Genomic DNA, 13,937 nt, shown 5'->3' with positions numbered 1-13,937 from the left:
TACTGAGCCGACTCTCTTTCTTTTAAGGAAGACACAAGAGACTGGAGCGGCCTGGACGAAGACTCCGAAGCGAAGTAGTTGGTAAGGTCGATCACGTAGAAGATCCTGAGTTCTCTTCCTCTCATCTTCGCACGCGAGAAACAGGTACGAAACATCTGATGCAAAGATTTTTGCGATCTTCCTCGAGTCAGTGAGCTGCTGGCTCTCAAGTAGAAGACTTGGCGGATGCAGTCATCGGTGTTTTTTTTTTTTTTTATCAAGAGGGGAAGATAGCGAGGATTTAGGAAGCCTGGAAGATACACAGAACGCGATCTTCTCTGGGTGACCAAAATAAAGGTACGACGAATGCCTTGCTGAGTCGGTTCTTTATTTTGTTTTTTTAAGCAAGAAAGAAAAATAAGTAGATGTTACGATAGTAAAAACTAAAAACTCGAAACATAGAAAATGAACGCACCCCACCCCAGCTACGTACTTACTTGGCTAGCCCCTGAAGGGCGACATACGAAACCGCCTCGTACGGGGCTCAGCCTGTGACTGATTCCTAGAACGTATAATGTATATTGTTAATCGGGTGCTACACAATGAGCCATCGCGATTATCAAGCGATGAACGTACGAATTGGCGCGATACTGCCATGAAGAGCCAATAATTACATCGAGGTGGTGAGTAGACTAGTTAAATGGGCTGAAACTGAAGGATTAATGGTCATATGTGCCGACAGGATTATTAACGACGACATTTCGATTAATTGATCGAAATCTAAAAAAAGGGAAATAATTAAATCAAATCTCCATAAACAAACCGGCATCCAATTGTAAGAGAAGCGAACAAAATAAGAATTTAGCTAATCTTTGATTAATCACTTACTTTGTATGTGCGAATTTTCGTTGATTAGCTAGATCTTGTAGGATGCATCATTCATTCCGAAGGAAAAACGGTGACGCGATTTCGCGAAAATGATTTCATCATTTTTGACGTTGAAATGTTTTATCTTCAACGTCGCACGAATACTTCCTTCGTACGATCACTAAGCAAAATTAGAAGAGGCGTAAAATTCACGACGTTTTCGTTGGAACAACGAATGTGTTTCTTGCGCGATTGCGGACTTCCAGTAACTGCGATACTTCTCTTAGATATCGGTCTACAATTATAAGCAGCGGGCGTACACAATTACTTTTCCCTACGTCGCTTCTTTCAGTAAAAAAAATTAATATTTGCACGTACACTTTTTAAATGAATTAGCTAAATAATATCCATGCCGATTTTGTGTATTGAAATTTTTAATTATCCATCGAACAAATAGATTAGTTAAGTTTTATCTACATATGGGTTTTATAAAGAAAATTGTACCTTGCTTGAAATTTAAGTTCTGATTTTATACAAATTATATAGTAAAGCATGTATGTAATATATGCGCTATAAAACTTTTTTCTTGAACAGCTCTTTCGGTACGCTCGGTTTCGCATAAAAAACCTATACTCACGGATACAAGAAAAACATATAAGAGAAACATATTTATGTTTTTCAAACATTCCGATACGTCAATTCAGATAAATCGCAAGAAATAAAACTTTTTGTTAATAATATAGTAAATTATTTTAGACACAATAAAAATTTAGGGTATTTATTTTTTTACCAATATGAGAGTAAAAGTAGTATCCTATCGTGAGCAATAAAATATCGTTGAATTCGCGAATTATGTCGACGAATTTAAGAAATATAAATGTTATGATGGAAAGACAAATGATATTCAGACATTGAAGAACGAGGTAACGTGCCGTGAGTATATAAACATTGGTTTTCTCAAGAATATATCTTTCTGAACGTTATTTCTTGAAAGCGTGATATAGATGGTAAATAACTGTACAATATCCTTGGCAACCACATTTTGTCAAGATTCTGACAAAATAATTGTCTCGATTATCCTGCCGTTTCGATACACAAGCAAAAATTACATATACACAAGCACACATAACATATGGTTAATCTATTTATCATTTTGAGAAAATTTTATCATTTAATCTGAAGAGGATCTTAGGATAAAATGTTTTACATGCAAAATTTTATAACATAATTTCTATATCGTAATTTCTATAATACTCAATCGAAATTATTTAAGAATTATAATTTGTACATTTTTTTTAATTGTTCTTTTCAACCGTATATTGGAAATTATAAACATACATAAGTGTTCGCGAGTACACACTAATTTGGATAAAAACAAGCAACAAACGAGGGAAAAAATAAGCTACACATGGATACACGCTCGTATGTATGTACGAGAAACACGAACCACATTACCGGACGAGTATCTCATTCTTAGTACATTAAATACGTAATTTGGTGTCAGGGTAGACTTTTCCATAGATATAGAACCCGTTGTTGGTATTACTTACTTAGAATTCGTAAAAAAAGGAGAAGATAAACCTGAAAGAAATAACCGAGATATAATAAATTATTGCCTAATTATTTTTTTCTCCTCTTACTATATTAGTGCGATCGATGTATAGGTCTTGATTTTTTATCATAGAAGTCTTGATCAAATTTTATTCAAAATATATAAAGCTATTCTTCATTTAATAACTATAAAATCGAAAATAAACATGTTCAATGCTGAGCAACATAATGTGTTCATTTTTCATTGATTTTATAATTATTATAAAGAAGAATAAAAAATATTATATTTATTATTATTTGTTTAAAAAATAAAATTTTAATCTAAAGATTTATATACATGTACATATACTCTCTAAAACTTATAGATTGAATCTTAGGCGTTGTCTACAATATGCGAAGTAAGCTTGGTTTAAGAAGTAAGAGTAAGAAATTGACCAATCGCAGTCAATTATTCTTCTCACATTTGACTGTGATTGATCAATTTCTTACTTCTTAAACCAAGCTTACTTCACATATTGTAAACAGGCCCTTACTCTGAAGATTTAAATGTCACTCTTAAAAGTTGATAATTCTTCAGAGTGAAATCTCACTTTAAAAATTGAAAATTGAGTCTTTTTTAAGAGAGTATACATCTTTAGATTGTATTTTATTAATATATGTATATATTTATAAAATAGAATGTGTACGTAGAATCTCTGGCAATATTCATTCATCTTTAGATTAAGATCAAGACCTACATATGGCATGGATCGCCTAATAATTATAATGACGTAAAATCATATTGTACACAATACCATATTATATATATTATTAAAAATAATAAGTATATATTATATATATATATATGGACAAAAGAAAATGAAAATCTATTGTATCTCGCATCAAAGTAGAATTTTTTTCTGATGCGGTAAAATCTTAGGATACATTTAAACAAGTACGTAAACTGAGGAGAAAAATATCTTGTTAATCTAATTGAATGAGAAAATAGCATAATAACGGTGAGCAGCTCCAAATAGACGTCCGTAATCAAAGCAAAAAAAGCATACCTAAATAAATGGAAGGAAAAACGTATTCGTATTAATACTCTACCGCTAATTTTACCTAAACTAAAAAAAAAGTAATGCTATAAATAATATTCCCATACGTAATGTAATGATTAAGCTGCGCGTATGAGTCCGCACGTACGATGTACTCACGTATCTCCTCACATAGCGAAGTACCTACTTACATACCGTAATCGTAATAGTGTTTTAACATGTAATGTGCAAAATGAAAAAGAATGAAGTAGAACATAATATATGCGTGTGTAAGATTAAACAGTTTTTGCAGAAATTAGGTTTCAGTAAGGTAGCGAGAGCACTCGCAGAAATATGGTCGCATTTACGGATGTAATAAGCGTTCAGCGTAGCTGATTAAAATATTCATGGAATATACTTTAAACTATTATTCCAATTCCAGAAAATAATACAGCTTCTTAAAGTGCTGTAATGATACGATTCATAATAGTGATATGACCTACGTCGGAGATAATAGTTATTTACAATTAATATAACTATTAATGAAATTTATTTAATTAAATTTACAAGTTTAGATAAAGTGATATATTAAATCGATGAAGTTCGGTCCATTTTTTTTATTTTTATCTACAAAATCTTTATTAGATCACAAAAGTATTTGAATAATTTTGCGAAATGTTACAATTACAAAAGTAAAGTTGCATTTTAATTTTTAAAATATTTTTATTTATATCAGGACATAAATTCTTGACCGAAAGAATTCTTGACCAAAAATACATTTTTTTATTGTACATCAATATGATCACCACATGTCGAACTATATTTCGTGCTTGTGCTCGATTTACGCATATAAATATGCAAAAACATTATGGAACAATAGAACATATATTTGTATATCGATTCCACTCCACGTATCTGTTAAGAGTACACAACGTAATTATTGTATATTTTGTGGCCGTAGCCCAAGGATCTTTCGGTTGTTCTGTCGGAATGCCAAAAAACAAAGAAATACGATCGCGCCTAAACTCCGGCTCATTGTATACGGAACAAAAAAAGAAATAAAATATCGTGGAATCGAAAAATGAGAGAGATGCATGTGACGCGGTTAGCCCCGAGAATCGGTGTATCTATTTGTAGAAAAGTTTTATAGACACATGACTCTATTTACGAACTATTATTATTATATTATTATTATCATTATCATCATCCTCACTATTAATTATTATTTTTATTTTGTTTTAAAAATTGACCTGTCAGGTTCACCATGTAGTTTCGAATCTATATGGCGGACGTGCGGAGTATTAGTTTTATTATATTATTATTATTATTATTATTAAATATGAGTTATTATTGCTTAGTTATGTTTTGATGTTATTGCTACAGACACCATTAATTATTAAGTAACATGGCAGCAGCAAGTACTGCGACGATGGCGGCGCCGATACGTCCGACAAATTAGAGATATACGTAATGCGTAATAATAATTATTATTAAACTTAGTCCGAAGAATTTGTACAGTATGGGGCGATGAGATTTATGGCGGCCGTGTTAGTTTCTATTTACGATATACATTAAGTCCTTAATTCTAGCGAGGCGATGTGTGGCGAATAAAAGGGATGGCATCGAGTCGCGTCGATTTTTTATGCGCATACGTCAAGACATCGACCATAGTGTTGGACTTGAGAAATGGATCGACGATGAGGATTAGTGATTTTTCTTACGCCATTACGCATTTCTCTTCCAGAAAGTCTTGAATCAAAAATCTTAACAACGTTAATGAATCGTGTGTGATTGCATTACTTTATTTGAGTAAAAGTTTCAGGAAATTTCAATAAACACATTGTTGGCGGAATTTTTACGAGCGTTGCAAGTGCTGACTTTATAATTTTACAATGGGTATACGAGTAACTTTAAAACAAAAACAATTAACTTGTTTGGAAATTGGCATCACAGCTATGTAAGAGATACTCTTAGAAAGTGTACTGTTATGAATTTAATTCGTGATTTTTTAAATTACGCGAATTAGATCTGCATTAAGGCGGAAATTTTAGAGTAAAAATTGTGCGGGCGCCGTCCACATATGAAGCTTTCTCTTGGCTTATATCTAAGCTAGCTGCAGCAACTCTATATGATTATAGAATATTATTCCAAATAACTGACGCATAATCATATCATATAATGTTCATAATGCTTCCCCATCCTCTTCTCTTTTCTCCGTATTTCTTCAATCTATCCTCCTCCCCCCCCCTTTTCCCTTTTCCCTTCCGCTTCTACCTCTCTGTCATTTATATACTCGCTCTAATCTTATCATTATCGTAGATGTGTACTATATCGAATTGATAGTACCGATTAGTATAGTTACTGAAACGTTAAAAAAGAAAACACATAATATGTTAGTAGTACAACATTGCCCGACTTGCCAAACTCGCGTACACGTCTTTCTTGAATTCGCGTGGCCACGGCCGGTTCTTCGACGTTAAAGCAAAAATATTTATTGAAGCAAACCCCCTCCAATTTCCACTTCCCAACCCCCGCGCGAGGACTTCTCTTATCCGAATTAATAAATATAAAATGAACACTAGAGTGTGGCTCAAACATTGGTTAAACGATGTAGTAACATTTAATGTGCGCGTATGAGTAATGGAAGAGATTTTGTTGAATAAAAAGGATTGCATGTAGACATAGATACGAAAGTAATGATTGAACAAGGTGAGAGAAAGAAAGAGCGTGTGTGCGCGTGTATGTGTGAGGAGACCGAGAACATGAAATATTCAGCATAAATCACATCGTATTATTTTAAGCAAATGCGAATCTATTGGCAAAATTGAAATTAATTATACCTATTCCATTCTCTTCGCGATATCTAAGCGCCGCGTATTGGTTAAAAGAAGAAAAAAAAAAAGATATTTATGAAACAAATAGCCGAATCCGTCTGGCGGAACGTAAGATTGATATGAGAAAAAAATTGTTTGTTATATTTTCTTTATCTATAGATGTCATTGTTTATTTATGAGCTGTTTATTTTACGTATTTTTTTTCGTATATTTGTTTTTGTTAATGTGAAAAAAAGGTACTGACGAATTTTTTTAATGATAGTATAGTGTGAATATTTGCTTATCTTCTCTATTGTTTCGATGTGTATTTTTTTATATAGATATATGTAGATTTTTAATATTCCGTACTCGAAGATGATGATGCCGTTGCGTACCGCAATTTCTAAGCTACCGATATTTGTTTAAATATCTCACGAATGCCGAAAAGAGAAACTAATTCTAGTCTTCTTGTTTGGCAACAGAACGCTGATGATTGGTACGGAACAATCTCGTCCTTTGCGCAACTGGTTGTATTATACTTATTGCATTTGTCCATTCGACCTGTGTGTACTAGTGTAACGCGTGTCCGGCTAGCGTGAACACAAATCTGGACACTTGAGGTTGGAATCGACTGTGAGTATGCAAAAATTAACTGTTAAACTGATTGCTATTTGGGATCTAAATAACCTCAAACGATGTTGAACGTATTTAAAATGTTTCTGTTCGCAAGAATGTGTTGATTGTCTTTGTTGTTATTTTTGGTAATTGTTTGCCGTTGACGTTGCTCACAACTGATTCCGTAAAGTGATAAGCTAATCAGTTTTATATACACATTAAATGTTATTTTTTTGTTGTGGCAGCTTTTTTAATAATTTTCCTTAGACAGCGCGTTTCGCATATATAATATAGTTTCCTTTCTTTCGCGCTTGTTGTAACTTGGCGAAACTTGGAGACGTCCAATGCAAAATGCTCTTCATTGTTTGTCTGAACAGAGCAAAGATCTTATTTTTTGTTGGAAGTCGTGCGTGAAAAGTTTACGCAGATACGTGTGTCGCGACATTTCGTTGCTTTTCCTGTTACCGAACGCTTTGATTAAAGTAAAATTTCTCAAAGTTGTTGACATAAATTCAAGAGTTATGTTTAACAGACACTTGTTCTGACCCAATTGTTTGGTTAAATGTTGTTTATTGTTTAAATATGATGCCGATATTGTACTTTGTACAACGAAAGCAACAAGACCGGGCCTGTGCACATTTTTATTATCAATATCGATGGAAATTGAATAATAAATATATTTATTTTCGAGATTCTGCAATTTCTTTGCTCAAAGTTAAAGCCTATTTAGCGCAGTCTCTTTCTTTCGTGATGTCACGCGATAGTATTGCGAAACTCCATAAGTAAGAAAAGTTAATTATTAATTCTAATTTAACTCGAGTCTTTTTTCACTTGTATTCTCTCATACTTACTGAAATAATCTAGGTGCAGAATTTAATCTTTTAATTTTGCGTCTATCGAATGGATGGAAAGCCGTACATTACTTCAACAATTCTCGATGTAAATATTAAACACCACCATAACATTAACATCGCCCAACGAATGAAGAGCCGCAAGAAAAAATTAATTAAGACGAATGAATCCGCGGGTCTTAACGTATCGATGATACCCAATTAACGTAATAATGTAACGATAAGCGAGCGTAGCTGTCCTTCAATACTTACCTACCTACCACATTAAGTAATAAGAGTAACGGAATAATGGAGTCTCATGTCTTTTGACTATTAATGATTAGTATTATACCGTACGACGAGAGCTGGTGACGAGATTGACGACGATGATGATAACGATGATGATGGCGAGTGAGGTGGTAATTCATTGACAATGAATGTAAATGTATCCATTTTCAAAACTTGATGTAGAATTATATTCGTAAGCTATCTATGATATTACAAACGAAATAAAAACATATAGTAAATTATAGATGCTTATTTTATTCCTGTAATTATAAATGCTTCTTTTATTCCTATAATAAAATTCTTACCATTTTATTGTTACTTTCTTTATCGCTGTACGTATAATCGGTTTAAACCATTTCATGTATGAAGTATTTAAAAAAAAAAACATTTTGCAGAAGTGGATGAAACTGGGATAATTTTAATAGACTTAAATCTCGATGAATGATATAGATTATGTAGACTATATGGATGTATATTCATGATTAAAGAAATAGAGATATGATAATGTTTTAATTTTTCTGATTATTCTGCCACCTTGTTATCTTTATTATTCAATGGAACATTATAATATCCAAAATAAACGGAGCCTTACTTTTCTAATACAAAGCTCAGATTTATAGGAGTTCTTGTAGGTACCACATAGAGCATTTGAGTTTTGTATAATTTTTCGACTTAATTATCTTATCAAAACATGAAAGCAAGAAAAAAAGGAGATAAAGATAGTGTAAAGAAAAGCCAAATAAATTTTTTACTTGCAAAAACTTACATTTTAATAGTTAATTTTGATCCATGAGGACGACAAGCCTTTGTTTCTATCTTCTAAATTTCCATCCCTATACATCTCGTCGAATTTTCACCACTTTTACGCTTGCAAGGGTGGAACATTGAAATGGAGGCATCTAGTGGTCGCGTATGGCTACGGATATTCGGAAATAACCGTATCGGTTTATGCGTCACGGTCCCCTAGGCTCTCTTCCTATTTGCCGATCACCCATTTCTCTTGCAATCCGTTTGTATTTGGTGTATCGCACCATTTTGCTTTGTATCGCGCACCTTCCGTCTCGAAAATGATCGTTTTATATCCTAAAATACTATTTTAAGATAAAAAAGAAGTCACAAATAATACAATGTCAGAAATAACTTTTAAAAAATGTTCAACATAAAAAGAGAATAACCTATTATGTTACGACAATTTATTTAAGCAGTATGATTGTATTTTTCCTACAACTTAGAAAGTGTGACGTTATCATGTTTCAATCAGGACAAACTAAAAAATAACAATTGTATGCTTGATATAATTTCGCAGCCATTCGTAACACGATCCAATTTTTGAAAATTTTTATTAAATATTCGTTATTCATATTTCATTCTACACAAAGATACAAGTTCAAAGTGGTGTCACAAATATTTCCGTTAATGTATGAAACCAGTTGTTTGCAGCACATTCCCCTAATGTTAGAATCGCCCTGATCCGCTTTATAGAATCTTATTCTCCATGGTAGGCGGAGAGCTAGGATGGTATTGTCTGATTGACGAATGAAATAGATCCCGTGGCAAAACCCGTCCCGGTCTCTTTGTCCTTGCCTGATGTTTCCGGAGGGTCCAGGACGTTTCCCCGTGCGGACACGCCATTGGTAATCCGCGAAGCCTCGTACGTGCGGCACATATGGAATATTAATTCGCGGGGTTAAGGTTACCAACGGCATTGCGTATAACATACGAACGGTCATGTATATCCGCACGTCGCGTACATATATCCATGTCGCTTCGAATGTATGTCTTCTCGCTAGCGCACCGTCCTCCATCCCGTTCCTCTGCCCTTACTTATTAGTTTCGTTGGTCCCTGGCGTTCGGGAGGTAGGAAAGTGGCATGGACTCGGTCGGTGATAGTGTGGTACGAGATCCAAAGGATCGTGCTGCCTACGCGAAGCAAGAAACGGGCGAAGGGCGATATCCCTCGGGGACTTTAACTGAAACGTATAAATGTGGATGAAGGCGCGGAAGCGATGACCCTCGCGTTTGAATACAACGACGCCATTGTCCTCCGTAGATCACAACTAACAATAAGTATCCCAAAGGCATATCGTTAACGGTGCGCTTCGTGTCCCTCGTACGTGATGCAATTTGTGTGTGATGTAAGACTCGGTTAGAATTAAAAAAAAAGAAAAAGTAACGCGCAAAAAAAATTAATATGATTGCTTTTTGAAAAACGCAATTCTCCAATGTAGTAATTAATTTAATTTATATATAATTATTTATTTATTGTGTTAAAAAATTTTTTTTACGTCTTCTGTGTAAAAATGCCGTTAAGTGGAAAGATGACCGAAAAATATTTGGCAATGAATCACCGGTTACATTAAAACATCGCGAATGACGAAAACAACAGGGGACGTGTACCACGCTCTTCACATCTCGGTCGTTATACGCCGCTAACTTTATTGCCCCAGTCTCGGTCCACAGTCTCACGGTCTCTTATCTCTCCGTGCTTGTAACATTACAGCCACGCTATACTTTCCGAGTTTTGCGAAGAGACGTTGGTTGCGCCAGGGTCAGATCAGCCTCTTCTGTATTACGTGCAAGTAGCAGCAATGCCTTCCGCGAATTATTTCTTTATCGCTCTAAATTCCAACGGTTTCCGGTTCCTACCATCACGGAATTTTCAACGAAAGTTTACCGATTACAAAATAACTTAATTCATAAAAACTACAGATTTTTTATTACATTGGAACTTATTTTTCACATATTTATTTTAATGTCTATTTGAACGTCTTTATATCTGTATTTTTTGTATTATTTTATATCTTTCTATGTATATATATTTCTTGTAAAGATTTTCTTACACTTATAATAAGTATATGAAAGTTATGATACAGCAAGCTGCTGATGAAAACCTTTGCTTATTTTACTGCTTGAATTTCCCTCGAGTATTCTTCGATGTAGATATCTCGTAACTAGAATTAATTAACGATCTATCGTTATACAGCTTAGCACGTTATATTAATTTTCTCAGAAATAACTGGTAATTAAATATATGCCGTTCAACTACATAAATATTGTATTATTTTTGTGAGAAAAGTAAAATGCGATAACGATGTGATAAATACGTTTGAGAAATTACTCAAATGGCAGAGAAGGCGTAACTCACCTCGAAAGCTACATACCGTAAATGGAACACGTCGTCTGGTTCTTATCGGCTGTTTCATTCCGTACCCGTACTTTTGGCCTGAGCTAATTGAGATCATATCTCTTTGCTCTTTATGAGGCTTCGCTCCTCCCATGCGCAACAATGTAGATCGTTGGTGTTAGAAACTTTGTAACATTAAGTTAAGAAATTGTTCGCGCACATGAAGAACTTCGATAGATTACAATAAATTATAGTGATCATAAAATGCTATCATGAAATGCCTGTTTTTGTCAGCGAATAAAGTGATTTTGCAAATATGTGCGACAATCTGTTCATTTCTGATGAGAAATTATAATTAATAATTATATTCGCGTTACAGATTTGAAGTATTACGATTAACTTACTGCTATAAACGGTTTTAAGGAATTCCCGCCAACGATGTTCTCGCTGAGACTATTGTCGTTAGGATGGTCATAAAGATTTCATTTTTTAAGGAGACAGAGTTAAAGCCTTTGGTCCGTACCAGGTATTTTTTTTCTCGAAACAAACGAAGTTGTGGAGGGTATATTGTGACCAATAGCGAGAATCCTTGCCTAGTTTAGAAGGGATATATCAAAGTGCAAACTTTCTTGTGTCAGTTTCTTCTTGCACGTTCAATAGCATCTATCTTTCTAAAAGTTTCCGCGATCTGTGATACAAATTAATTAATTTAACAAATTAATTTTAGCATTCTGTGTAGTATTATAATTATAATTAGAAAAATATTAGTACTTCCGGACTATAATTTATGTGAAGTGTAAGTGTTTAAAATGTGTGACAAAAAAAGTTAAAAGTATATAATTAGTCAGTTTTCATAAATCCTTCATGAAGAAGAATAATGGCTGCAAACATTCATTGGTAAGTACAAAATTATACAATTTATATAATAATTATTATTACAAATCCCAGAAAGAATTTTTACGTTACATTAAAGAAAATTAATTAAAAATATATATTTTAAACATATAATTTAATATGTTTAAAGACTTTATTCAGAATTTATCACTTTTTTTTGTATTTATCATAGCAAATTACAATTCTAATTAGATTGCTCAGTTTTATAGAGTCTCAGCGTAAGCAACATAACGATAAGGTTTATTAAATCGAGATAAATTAGAACTTCGATTTTTTTCGCTATTATATCGTGTAAAAAGCAGAAAAAAAGAAATGTTTATGATGTCAAATTTGTACCTTGGCACAATCAATGGAATCAACGAAATAGTAGACATCGAAATACAGATAAGTTTCTATGCAACACTTCGCACCTTACTACGTTGGACAACTTTGAAAATATTGATCGTAAGGTCGCCGTAGTTATCGTAGTCGACAATTTAACCGACACGTGCTCATTATACCGGTGTTTTTTGTTCAATTTTCTTGCACTCTTGTCTGGTTCTTGCGCCTGAGCCAATACCGGGAGATGGAAAGCTCAGATTGTCTTTAACGACTACCCTTGCTACGTATTATGCGCGGTCGCATGTGCGTGCGTTGCATGTGCGGTACTCGCAAATTCTTCGCCGTTTTCCACATAATTGGTCGGCTCGGTCGGAGTAAATTGCTGGCGGGCAGATTAGAGGGGACACGTTTCGAGGGGCGAACATTGCCCACGTCATTCATATTCTCGGATAAATCATGTTAATTTTTAAGAAATATTACCAAGACAACACACGAGCTTGTGCACTGCATTGTTTCGAGGAAACAGACATATCAAGCAGATCGGTCGAATCAAAATGTAACTACAAATAAAACGTTAGATTTCATTAAGTAATGTACTACCGAAATTCCATTTACTTTTGTTAAAGACATCTTTATATTGAATACACAACAGGAACGATATAGAAAGAATAAAACATTCGAGCTCTATAAACTCAGTCGAATGATTCACGTTTCATAAACATTTATTGCCGATATTAATCGATCGATTTGAGCCTCGATTGCTTATGTGTGTCATAGTTTATGGGCTTGTACCTTACAGCTGCATCAGATACACTCGTTTGTTCGAATATTAAAAGTATTTAATGTGACCATTTATATGTTAGAATTCCGGGAAATAATATCGCGTTGATGATCTCACATAATTTAACAAATTGTTTCGTAAAAAAAAGGGGCGCACGTATTAACTTCCACAGCTATACTTATTTGATTATATTATGTAATAAATGCTAATGTGATAATTGTAGGAAGAAATGCACGGTATCTTGATGTTACTTACGAATACATAATATGGTTTATATCCATAATCAACGTTTCATAATGGCACTTAAGCATCCACTTGTTGATACCATTTACGGCCATTGTATGGCATTACACGTGTAAAATGGTCACACGGACGTCGTACCGGCATGCACGAGTAACTATGTTAACGTTAATATCATGTATGCACGCACGCGGATTTAAAACTCCAAACACGTTCTAACACGTTCTCTGCGAAATTATTCGGTCGTTTTAAGACCTATTGTTTGCAAGAATAATTGAAATTAAGACGCATTTTTAGTCAATGTATAATTTTGTTCGTTAATTCAAAAATTCAGTTTTTAATATCGTCGATTAAACGCTCGAATCGAATACTCTTATAATTTTAAATGCGTAAATATATCAGCGGAATAAAACTCCAGGAAAAGATGCTAATATGTCATCTCAGACAACACTGATAAATATTTATTATTATTCATTTTTTGAAAAATGTTATATAAATATTTTATACATATTTTTTTTTAATATGAAGTTTTATTCGAAATATTATTAAAAAATAGACTAAATATTTAATGTAATATTTATGATAAATACAAATAAATATTTCTGTTAAGTATTTCCA

The sequence above is a fragment of the Mycetomoellerius zeteki genome, unplaced genomic scaffold, assembly GCF_001594055.1.
Source record: "Mycetomoellerius zeteki isolate Tzet28-1 unplaced genomic scaffold, Tzet1.0 scaffold243, whole genome shotgun sequence".
NCBI classification, from domain to species: domain Eukaryota; kingdom Metazoa; phylum Arthropoda; class Insecta; order Hymenoptera; family Formicidae; genus Mycetomoellerius; species Mycetomoellerius zeteki.
This window is presented reverse-complemented; position numbering follows the sequence as displayed.